Source organism: Pteronotus mesoamericanus, unplaced genomic scaffold, assembly GCF_021234165.1.
Source record: "Pteronotus mesoamericanus isolate MK-2021 breed Mesoamerican mustached bat unplaced genomic scaffold, CSHL_Meso_final contig_657, whole genome shotgun sequence".
In the NCBI taxonomy this organism is placed as follows: Eukaryota; Metazoa; Chordata; class Mammalia; order Chiroptera; family Mormoopidae; genus Pteronotus; species Pteronotus mesoamericanus.
In genome coordinates, this window is record NW_026555229.1 from 13,001,279 (window position 1) to 13,014,141 (window position 12,863).

The following is a 12,863-nucleotide window of genomic DNA, read 5'->3' on the forward strand; positions in this document are numbered from 1 at the left end:
ATCGGCAAAGGTAAAAACACAGGGATGGCCCTGCAGGATAATGGTTTCAGTGTGTTCAGAAAAGGAGCCCCCGGCAGCAGTCACGGGCCTGAGTGATGTGGGAGAGAAAATTCCGATTCCACTCAGGACAAGTTCAAGCCCAGAGGGGAGAATTCGACATTTGCATTTTTTCATTTTTCCAGTGGCTATTTGATAGGAAACTTCCACTGGGCCCTGATGAGAGATTATGGTGGCATCTTAAGGTCCCCTTGCTGTCATCCCCACCTCAGTCCTTTTCAGCAGCTGAGAAATAAAGATTTTTGCTGTGGGTCACCCCTCCTGGCATGGCAATGATTCTAGGGTAGATGATTCTCTGAGACTCCAATTCTCCCAACTGCCTGGGAGATCAGAAGGGTAGATAAGAAAGAGAATCTTGAACTGCCTCTCTTACTCAACAGCCTGGAGCCCAGGATGCCCTTGACAGTCACAGCTGAATATTTGAAGTTTAAACTGTTCACAGGTGATCCTGAAAATCCAAGACATGGCGTCATTTGTTATTTCTGATCATGTGAAGTTGAGTTTCAAGTAGCAGGGCACTGGGGTATGGGATCCAGTTTCACAGTTAGTGACGGAGCCCAGTCAACAGGCCACAGTACAATGCGGTTATTACCACCCATGTACGAGTTCATGGGAAGTAGCCCTGAACCACGAGTCAACTGCTAGTGATATAGGGAGAGAAGTTTTATTGGGGAAATTATATTCCATACAAATGTTAGTAAATGTGGGGATTCAAGAAGGTCCTGACATCCATCCCTAGAGATCATCAAGGTTCCACTCTAGTGCCATCAGAGATGAGGGTAGGCAGGATACCAACATTCCTATAGCAGTAGGCTCTCAATGATGCCTGCTTTTAAAGTGCATGGTTAGAAAACAGTAACAGCAATAAAAGAAATATATCACAGTCTTAGCAGCGGCCTCAAAGGGATGCAATTATGCACTTTACTCTGTTTCTCTAAGATTTTACAAACTTTCTAGATATTCTGCAATAAGCAAATATTGCTTCTATAGTAAGAACTAATTTTTAAAAAAAGGAGAAGAGAGAATGAAGGCAAGAAACATGAAAGGAAGAAGTCAAAAGAGATGAGCATAAAGAAATGTCTCATCCTAACCCCAGCCATTTGAGCAACAGCTCAGTCACCACTCAGGGACCATCTCCATTTGCACATCCAATAAATTATAGTCAGTACAACAGCTGAATCAGCAGCCTTTCCTCAAGATAAAAACACCAGCAGCCACAAGGCCAGCTTCACTATTAGAAATGGTGTCTCTACTAGTGCCTTGCATCGCTATGTGACTTCATAATTTTGAAAATGCTTTCACAATCTCCCCCATCTGTCTCTCTAGTTAGTAGCAAGAGATGTCAGAGAGAGACAGAGAGAGAGAGAGAGAGAGAGAGAGAGAGATTACACAATATACTTTGATATCCAGTTTCTAACTTTATGCCTCTCCTTTAGTCCTCGTCACAACCCTATAAGGAGCTTGGTGGAAATGAATAGTCAGAGAGTGGAGCCATTTGCCCAAGGCTGCAAGTAGCTTAAGGGCAGAACCAGAACTGAGTGGGAGGAGGAGTATAGATAAGTCCTTCCCAAGCCCAAGCCCTCTGTTTCTCAAAGGAAAGACGGCGCTGTGCTCTGGTTATCTTAAAGTGTACCTAGAGTTGCGAAAGGCTTTCCTATCAATTTAACCATATTTTAAGTCCACTGGAAATGATCAATTTCCACAGCTTTTTAATCCCACTCTACGAGAACAGAATTGGTTTCAAACCAAAATCTAAAATCATATAAATGATCTAAAGGTAAAGTAAAAGTTGTAGGGTATAAAAGTCAGGGCCCCAAATCACAGAACTCTCCAACATTTCTAATACTTGGAAAAATAGCATCACCTTTACCGTGCAGCTCCTAATTTGCTCAAATTCAAATTACTAGGCCACTCTGGGGTTTTTTTTTCTTTTCAAAAGAAAAAAGGTCATTGCACTATATTCTTCCATAAAAGACTTCACAGCTGTGCATACATGAGCACAATTCTGGGTCATCCCAGAATATCAACAGCGTTATTTGGACCAACCTAACAGCTCACTGGGCCACTGCCAGATAAAGTCCTTTCACTGTAAATTGTTAATGAGCTGGGGAAATATTCAGTGACCACAAAATCACTAAATCAATTGGCTCTGTAAAGACAGCCTATGAAGATAAAAGCAAATGGGAACAAAACCAGAAAGGTATCTCATCTCTGTCCCAACAGTGCAGGTGAAAGGTGGTAGGAGATTGACCTAAATTTCTCCTGCAAACTTAGATCCTGCATATTCTTCTCCTTTGATCTGATTTCCCAACACATGAGGAGACACCGCCTAATGAGACAGAATTGGTGGATAAATGGTCCCTTAACATGTGATATAAATGTCACGTTAGTATCAGGAAGAGTGCACTGGGGGCCAGAGCACCTTGAGACCTCAAGCACCCAGGCTCTTGAAGACAACAGTGCTGGCAATGTGAAAAGCGGGCCCCCAGCTCTCCGTAGAGGTCTGTCCAGCAGAAGCCTGAAGGGCACAGATGAAAGGTGTGCTTTAAATGAAGGGAACTGAACCGCACAGAAGAAGGAGCCAGATAAAACTATCCTCCTATGGGACTTTGAAGAAAAAATGAGAAGATAATAGCAATAGCTACCATTTATTGAGCGCTTGCTAGGTGCCAAGGACTTAATCTGCCTCATCTCATTTAGTGTTTACAATAACTCGTGACGGCAGGTGTTGGCACGGCCACCTTTCTCCAAACAAGGAAAGTGGGCCCAAGGGAAGTTAAGTAACTTACCCATAGACACACGGCTGGTCTCTTTCACTTTCACATCCCCGCTCCTAACCATCACACCCACCTTTCCACTGCCATGCCCCTCCCCATCATTACTGAAACAACCACATCATGCTTCTCAATACGCACTGAATTTTCAGATGAGATATTGGTGATTTTAAAGAATGTGATTTTTTTTATACTTGAAATCTAACAACCTTTGGAAAATCTGCATAACTCAATATACCAATATTTTCCAAAAGACTAATACGTGATTCCATAAACCAGGCATGGATAGAAGATCCGTTAACATGCACGATAAACCAATTCGTATGTGAAGGAAAAGGAAGCCAAGATTGTCTTATATGTGATCCATCCTGCATCCATCTTGAACTTCACTCTCTTATCTCAGCAGATTAGACCAGGGGTGGGTCCACCTATAGGCTGATCAGCAACCATTCAGATAGCTGGCCTGGCAAAAGAGCTCTCTTGAGGTTGACTAACAATCTAGAGAGGGACTCAGCAGACAGTAGAGCAGTCAGAATGTCTGCCCTGAGCAAGAGAGGAGGACGTGGCAGCATTATGCCAAGATTAACTGCTCTTGGCCAGATAATCACCATAATCCCTGCCAGCTGTAAAGCCTGCCTGAGGCCTGAGGCAGACTCGCCTGGCCACTCTGAAATACGTGGTCTTCCCACTGACCCTATTCCCATGGTCTCCGCAGGGCCTGCTCTTGAGGTTTCAGCAGGGGAGAATAGAGAAGGGAAAATGAACCCCTTTGCTGTTCACTTGTTTGATGTTTTTTTTTCCCACACAGTCGGCTGCCATTGAAGAAACCACCACAATGGCTGCAGTTCTGCTGGGCCAGGGCCCAGGGGGTGGCCAACAGTGGGCACTTCTAATGTAGATGGGATTGACAGGCAGGGCCTGGCAACGCTGCCAAAGGAAGCAGAGGTGGGGGTACAAGGTGAGCCTAAGGACTGCGAAAAGTGTTCCCTGGACTGCGGTGCAAGATAGTGGAGAAGGCTGGGGGACCACGGCTTAGCCATAACTCACCACTGCCCTCTTCTTCATGAGTAACTGAGACTTTTCTCAACCATGTATAAGTTACTGTTAATCACCCAAACATACCATTTTTCAACTAGGTTGCTGCTTTAAATCCTTATAGATAACCTGTGCATAAACTGGTTATAGATTAAACAGAGCCCCTTCAAAGGCTCGGGAACCTTCTCTCAGCCTTTCCCTGCCCACAGCCAGTGAAGAGGCTGGTACTAGCATTCACTAAGTATGTGGAATCAAAGGAGAAGATTCAAGAACTGTGTGGCATGTCTAAAGGCAATGTTTTCTCTCCTCTCCTCCTCTTCTCCCTTGGTCCCCCGCACCCTTTCTTTCTCTCTCTGCCAAAGACAGAAGCCTGTGTGGCTAAACATAAAGATTTTCACGGAGTAAGATACCTGGTCCTTTCTAAAATTCTATCCAAAAAGAAGTCATTCTTTAACACCCCAGAGTCAGTGAAGGCTGAGCATAGCCTTCTCTAAGGCTTATACATGCGATGTTAGGACATCCTGGGACCCAGTGTATATTCTCAGATTGTTTCCACATAATTCTCTAATCTCGGCCTTGAACCAAGGCTGCAATCTTTGCTTTTTATTCGTTAGAGAGTCAGTTGACAAATATTTACTTAATCTTTGTTAAAGATGTTCCGATTGTGAATCGATAAGGTTAGAGTTGTGTTTTAGGAAGAGCCAGGGGCAATATGTCAATAATTTACCTGGTTGATTGACTTCAATAAACACAGCTTAAGGCTCTTACAACAGTTTAGTTGTGAGGCCTGAATAAGAATGGTGACAGGGAAATACAAAACAATAAAAGAGTGTAAAAAAGGAGATTAATAAGAAAATACAGTGTGTGGCTTTAAAACCATAAGAAAGTTTTCCAACTTGTAAAATAAAAATAATAAACCCACAGTCCCATGGGTGGGTAGGTAGACAGACAGATAGACACAATCTTGCAAAATGTACTTATATATGTTTGGCTGCTATCTGTAAACCAAAACCCATTTTTGTTACTCTCTAGGCAGACAGCAGTTGTTTAGTATTGCCACATGGCTGAGTTCTAGCGAACAGAACTGTGAGTAGAAATGATGTTGCCACTTTTAGACCCCGCCTTTTCAGATTCCTTTGAGAAATAAATGTCTATCATACTAAGCCACTAAGATCTGGGGCTTTATATTTGTCTTTCTATTTTCGCACAGACCTGATATCATAATTCCCCAATAAATGACTATTGTGATTTTTTTGGTATTTTGAGGAAATGCAAAGACATACAAGCTATAGTTTAAGAAGACAAGACATAAACATAGCACAAACTAGATGCCATGTGCATGTGCAGACAACAGAAGTTCAAAGTCTCCAGAGGTAGGGCGATTTTCAGAGACAGTTTCACAGAGCGGGTAGCTTTGAGCTTGTCTTTAAAGAATGAGTATGAATTGTCTAAATAATAGAGACTCCATTTATTTATCAATATAAGAAGTCCCCCATCATCCAGTATACATCCCCATTGCCAGTGGGCTCTTGCCCAATATTCCTTCATTGCTCATGTCTTCTACCATTGGTGTCCAATGCTATCTGGTTCCGATGCAATAGTCTTCAACCAGCTACAACCTTCTGAAATCACCTAATATCCTTTCCCAGAAGCTCTGGCCCCAGAAAGGAAGAACCTCTAGCTTATTTTTGATACTTTTCCTCCTGGGTTCATCACACAGCCCTGGGTTTGTGGCTTTAAGAAAATGGCTGGTGAATGAGATTATAATTACGCATGTATATCGCTGCAGTATTTTTCTTACTCCTCATAGCTATTGATCAATCAATCTATTTTAATTACCATTTCCCTCCAGCTATACAAGCAAAGAGCTTCATTGCAGAAATCAAAAGGTTGATCAATTCAATGAGTTTTGGTTTTTAATCATGACCATGTAAAGAAAAATTGCAACATAGCTTACTGCTTTAATTTCCTTCTACCAAATAATGAATTATGTATGAAATGATGGAAATTCTGCCATGATTTGTAACCTGCTTTAATGAACACTTTTACCTTTTAAGTCTTCAATAACAGTCAGGGTCCCTATTGTATATGAATAGTAGAAACTACCTTGTAACTTCCCAAGTTTGTAGCTTTCCCAAACTCTTTAATGCAAACATTGTAATTCTCTAGGTGCAGAAATGCACAATGTATTCATTGATATGGGAAGTGGACTGAAAACCGTCACACATCATTCTGCCCATTTATTAAACAAATGCGACCCATATTTGCAGGGTCAGGGAAAACAGAAAAATCTCACTACTCAGAATTTGATACATGACACCATTTAAAACTCATCTGGTCACAATGTCGAGCATGCATTTTGCAGGTGGAATGCTAATGGAGCTGCAGGATTTTGAAAACACTTCCTCCCACAGACCCCAGGACACAATGTGGTTCTTAGAGCAAAGGGGAAACATTGGCAGGTGCATACACTGCAGTGATACCAAAACCTCTGTGATGCGACAAGTGCCTCTCTTAAGAAACACCTGGTGTCTACAGGAGATGCAGTAATTACAACTAGTAGTGAGAACTAGTTTTGACTGCAATGATCTGGATGACAGAAAATCAGAAAAACACACTTTTAAGGGCTCTAGAAGGAGACTGACCAAGTCTCTATAGGCTAACTGGCCAAAATCTAATTGACTTCACAAGGAAATAAGAATTATACCTTCTGGAAGAGGCTGGTGCTTAAGGGCAGTTGCATTGCAGTTTGAAAATTTCTTCGGTTTCTTCCAAGGAACAACTTTGTGTCATTCATTCATTCAGTGAATATTTTCTAAATCAACTATGTGCTTGGTATTGTGTTGTGAGCTAGGGATTTAATGCTAAGCAAACTCCCAGATGTAAGTCTTGTCTTAATGGAGTTTTCAGTCTAATGAAGGCGGCTTCATGCAAAAAAGTGAAGTCACACTACGGTAAATGCTGTGTAGAATTGTACCATAATCCTGTCCTAGAAGCAGTGTAGATTCTTACATCACAAATAACAAATGGTTTTCAATTTATACACTAATTCCAATTGACTAATAGTGTTTGGAGAACAGTGTTGAGAATGCTTCTGAGATCTTGTTCAAGGTCAAAGGGAAAAGGTTCTTAATTAGTGTTGTCCGGCATGGATGCAGAAGTGGGAGGTGGCAGTATGTGTGATATGTATCTGATGTGCCTGGCTTCCATCAAGAGCGTGCAGATATTCGAGAACAACATGAAGGGTGTTTACAATTGCACAGTCATCTAACAGTGGTGTTGAAGATAATTGCATAAGATCTTTCCTCCTAGTGCTTCTTTCTTCTACCTATCTCTTGTTATCTGAGAACTGGGCTGGCCAGTACCCCTATAGTAAACTGCCACAGACATGAAGCAAAATGAAACTTACTCCATCTCTGGCATAATTACAAAGGCATCAGGCTTGGTTAGACTTTGGCTGGGAGTGAGGAAGAAGCCACAGCGCGTCACTGGGCAATATCATGGCTTCCCATGAAGCCCTGGGAAGAAAAATCAGTCAACTGAAACAGACAGGGGTCCTGCAGGGTAAGTCTGTGCCTTAGTTCTCGTTTCTATAAATACCAGGGACGGGCACTCTGATTTTACTTATGAATCTATAACCAAAGAGGCACTAATGTGCCAAACAGAGGAAGAAAACCCACAACGGCATTATCCATCTAGGATGGAAGTTTTCATGGCATGGGAATCAAACAGAAAGTCAAACAGGAAAACTTGCTGGGGTGTCTGGGAAGAGAGCTTTAAGAAGAGTGTGTGAGGGCTGGTGAATGTATCGTCTCCATCCAAGGTCAGACCCTCCTTAAGTGCCACACCCCCTGCCTAAAATATTCTGCTCCTACATACACACTCACACAAGCATGTGTATATTCATGTACATATTCCATCAGTGCCCTCCTCAACTGCTCACCCTTAAGTCTCTTAAAAGAGATTTCCTTGACCAGGACTGTCAATATTAGATGTCTTTTCTCTGTCCCATTGTTCTTTATCTTTAAAGCTTATTTGTGTCCTTTCTCAATATCCTTACATTTATCCTAAGTAAATAGTATACAGGGTCTGGCACAAATAACGCCCCCTTTTTCATTACAAAATCTTTTATTGGAAAATCGTAAGTGTCATTCTGTAACATAATGATATCACACTCAAGCACATCATATGACATTTTAGGTGAAGTGTTCAAATTAAAACTATATTACACCCATATTATTACCTTACCCACCACATTCAAGCAGATGTTACTTCTGCCAGACCCTGTATATAAGAAATATACTATCTATAATACCTATGTATTTGATTATTACCCAGTATATAACACTTGTTAAGTATCTGGTGAACCTATGAATGAGTAAATGAGTGAAAGAATAAATGAATAATACTCCGGGAAGTTTCAAGAACAGAACAAATTATTCAATTTGAATGCTTCAGACCTGCAATGAGATCCTTACTCTTGCTAAGAGGAGGAGCTAATTTTTATTTTTCAGTGTTCTGCCTGGAAGTGAGGAGGATGAAGGGGAGACAGGTAAGGGAGGGGCTGATTGACCCTCCTCCTTAGGAAAAGAGGGCAAGTCTTTATCCCCTGCTTAGAGATTAGCCAGATAAGACTCCGAGGATCTTCTGGAGGGCCAGGGGATCTGCCCTGGGCAATCTGGGTCTCTGAAACTGGTGGCCGTTAAGTCTGGAAAGAAATGGATAAAGCAGATCTTCTTGCTCTAAATTTCTGATGTACTGTCCGCAGAGGGTCTTTCTTACTTCCCAGTTCTCCTTCATAAAGTGTGTTTTCTATGAGGGGAACTCTCCTTTCTCTGGAGAACTGTTAATTCCCCGAGGAACAAACCATTGAAGCCTGCATGGGAACACCCACTCATTTGCAAATTGGCAAACAGACTCTCCCACAAAGTAGAAGAAGGCTTGATTGATTCAGGGCTTAGAGGAAACAATGAAGTCCATTTAACAAAGCCAACATTTAATGAACTCGAAACAATGTGCTTCAAAAAATAAGTTCGTAGAGCAGCCTTTTAAACGGGATCGCAGCTTATTAGCTTTATTTTGAAAGTACCATCTGTTCACTCAGTAAGAGTTTACTGGCTTGTTTGTCATCATGACTCAATCAAATACCTATATGATTTCTGAGCAATGGAAGAAAATGTTGATGGGGATTTTGCAAATGACAATTTTGTGTCTGGGCCAACTTTCACAAATTATACAGGACCTTCCAATAGAACAGGTAGTTTCTATTGCCTGGCAATTCGCAAAAGAAAGATACAGGGGAGACAAGCTCACCTTTCAGAAGAGTCTGCCATAAAAACCCTTTTTTATGGGACTCTTTCAAGATCCTGTGAAAACCTTCCCATCAGTTTTATTTGTGTATCTTATGGAGAAATAGCAATGGGCCTCCGGGGGAGATGTTGCTTTTGGGTCTCTTCCAATGGCATCCCTTGACTTCATCTTCATCTCAGGAAAGGGGAAGAGTGTTGGAAAGCAGAGAAGAGATGGGGTCAGGTGGTGGAATGGCGGGTAATTACCAGGAAAAAATAGGAGCCTCCTACCTTTTATCAGAGCAAGTATCAAATACTGTTTGGCCCAAGTACATTTTGTCCCTTTCTGTTTCTTATGCAAATGCAACATCTAGAAACCTAGCCTGCCACAAAAGTTGACTCTGCTTCCCGACTTCATTCAACTTGTCCTTGAAAGGAGTATCATGTACCTGATTGTTAGCTGGGTCCCCCCTCCAAGAAATTGTAGGCGAGATTTTATCATTATCAGGCTTCTCTAGAAATCAAAAGCACCTGTTCTTTGTTAAGGTGGGCTTCTAAAGAGAGAAATATTCCCATTAGAGAACACCCAGAGTTCATATGGGAACACTGCTGATATGTCCAGCCCAAGGATACCAACCTCAGTTGAATAAACTTGAAGCGCCTGTATTAAGCACTTCTGTGTACCAGGCACTGTGTTAAGTAATGTGCATGCATTATTTCATTAGGTTCTCACAACAACACAGGAGATAGGAAGCCTATTTGATAGATTTGAAAACTAAGGGTTTGGAAAGGTCAAGTTACTTGCTCAAGATCACACCATTGGAAATGTGACAGAACCATGACTTCTTAATTCCAGAACTTGTGCTCTTAGTTACATAAGACATAATTCAGCACTGATGACAATAATGATGTATGCTATCTAGCAGTGACCCATTCCTAACAAGCTGCCCTCTTTGGATTTCCCAAGCGGAGCTAAGCATAAAAATGAAACTCTTCCCTGATGCCCTGCCCCTATAGAGGAAAATAAGTCATGTCTATGCAAACTGATTTATAGTAGGCCCCCCCTTATCCACGGTTTTGCTTTCCAAGGTTTCAGTGACCCATAGTCAACCACATTCCAAAAATATTAAATGGAAAATTCCAGGAAAAAAAACTCATAAATTTTAAATTTCATGCCATTCTGAGTAGTATGATAAAAATCCTGTGCCATCGCGCTCTACCCTGCCATTGACACGCATCATTCCTTTGTCCAGTGTATCCATACTGTATACACTACCCACTCGTTAGTCACTTACTGGCCTTCTAGGTTATCAGGTTGACTGTCATCATATTAGAGTGCTTGTGTTCAAATCACCCTTATTTTACTTAACAATGGCCTGAAAGTGTAGGAATAGTGATGCTGGCAATTTGGATACGCCAAAGAGAAACTATAAAGTGCTTAATTCAAGTGGAAAGTTATGAAAGTATAAGAAAAAATATATAGTATACACTTATAGCGTTCAGTATTAATTGTGGTTTTGGGCATTTACTGAGGATCTAGGAATATATCCCCTGCAGACAAGGGGGTACTATTGTATATTTAGTATTCTGAGTAACAGTATTTCATAGATATTATTGTGCACTTTCAGGAGAGGAGAAAATGAAGGCTCAGAGAATCTCAGTAACTTGCCCAAGAACAAACAGCTAGGAAGTGGTAGAGCTGGGCTTTTGATCCCAAGTCAACTACAGAGTCTATCTGCCCAGCCTGACCCTACAGTGCCTCATAGCATCTTGTAGGAGATCATCTGACATTTCCACTGGGAGGCAGGTAAAGCCTTTATTTTCACTGCAACCCTTTCCATGAATGAATTCCCAAAAATACATAGAAGAGTACATAGATAGAAGAGCAATACTGAATTATCAGTGATGAATAATCTATGCAACTGGACTCTGTTAGGTTGCTATGTCTTGACTTGCTTGTCACATCCTCTGTCAATCATGTTGATCTCTCCCTTTTTCCCTCCTTTCCGTCTCATGTTGTCAGTACAGACTTCCATCACTCTATGCATCCCCTGCCCTCCCACCCAGCCCCTAGGTCCACTGACTTGCCTGTGTCTTTCCAGAATCTAGTCCATTGCCTGGTATACTGGAAGGGCTTAATGTTTTTTAAAACAGAGGGAGGAAAAGTTCAGAGTTAGTGCTAAGCCCTAGTAAAAAGAAACTTAGAGAATTTACATGTATTTTTCTGCTCTGTAAGTAATGCCTATAGTGAACTATAGAGACTAGTATAAATTTCTGGTATTTTCAGACCACACTAAATTTGACCCTAGGCAAAACAATAGCATGTTCCCCCCACCTCTCTTCTATAGCCTATTTGGTCTTTATCCATAAAATATATTAATTGCATATATGTTATAAAATATATGTTTATTTATATATCTCTCATGTTACATAAACCTTCAATGGACATTTCATGGTACTTTCCTTTGGGGAAAAGAAAAACAACTCATGAACAAATATATGTTGCCAGAAGTTGTTGGCTGTCTGTTCATGTAATCTATTTATTTATCTAGTACTTTACAGTTTACAGGAGCCTCTCTTGATTGCTCTATAGCCTTCATTTACAGAGAAGGAAACTGAGTCACAGAAATTTTTAGCAGCTTGTCATGTGGCTATTTCCTCAATCCTCAGGCACCATGATGGTAAGACATATCATCAACTTAACCATAGGTTTTGAGGAAGTAAGGAAACTCTACTTTATTCCTTATGCATATTGCTTATAAGACACATCTCAATGTTTCCAAGGCATTAAATTATGTGGGCTTGGAGGGAAGGACGTGTGTCCTAAAATAAAGGAAATACAAGTAGCAAAACAATGACTTAACCCAGTCTTTTAACTCTGAGTCATGGTGGATAGATAATCTTGTCTCTTGTCTACATTATAAAGCCCTGCAAGGCAGGGCACTTTTCTACACTTTCCACAGCTGTCTCTCAAAAAGCTGACTATAGTGGCTTCTGTACAATATACTCAGTTGATTGATTTTTTTAAAACCTGTTTCCTCTAAAAACAAAAATTAGGAACAAATCCTGATTTTTTATTTTTAAATTTCTGGGTGTTAAAAATTTCCAGGCAACAAATATATTTGGCAAGTTCCCAGGAGCAACATTTTATCTGTTGTTTTTTGGCAGGATTATATTTGGCGACTAAGGATTGATCATGACATTACCTTTTGAAGTTCCTTCTTCCAGTGTCATTGCTCAGGGGTCTAACAAAACTTTAGCAGCCTAGAGGTCAACAATCAAAAGTTATAGTTCAGGATGAAGTTCTAGAGGAACCTCAGGATGAAACTCTTGAAGTTCAGAGTTTATTTTAAAAAATACTAGAAGAAAAAACCTTAACGTATTTGCATTTATACAGCTTATTTATATTTTTTTGTCAGGTGTAACACTGCTGAACTTGAGTCTTCTTAACTTCAAAGTTTAGTTAGCTTACATATAAAAATAAAAAACAAAGCAAAGAAAGCAAGACATAGAGAAAGAAAATTGTCACCTGGAACTGTGCAGAAATTAAGTTGCCTCCAATCAGTTATTTTCTTGTACAAGGGAGAAAAAAATTCAACGTTTTATTCCAATCCTGGTTGAAGTGGTTAAAAAAAAAAAGTTTTTCCAACCCTGTGAAGTAAAAGAAATTAGACTCAAGTGGCCGTAACTGAGCTTCCCATCGGATTAT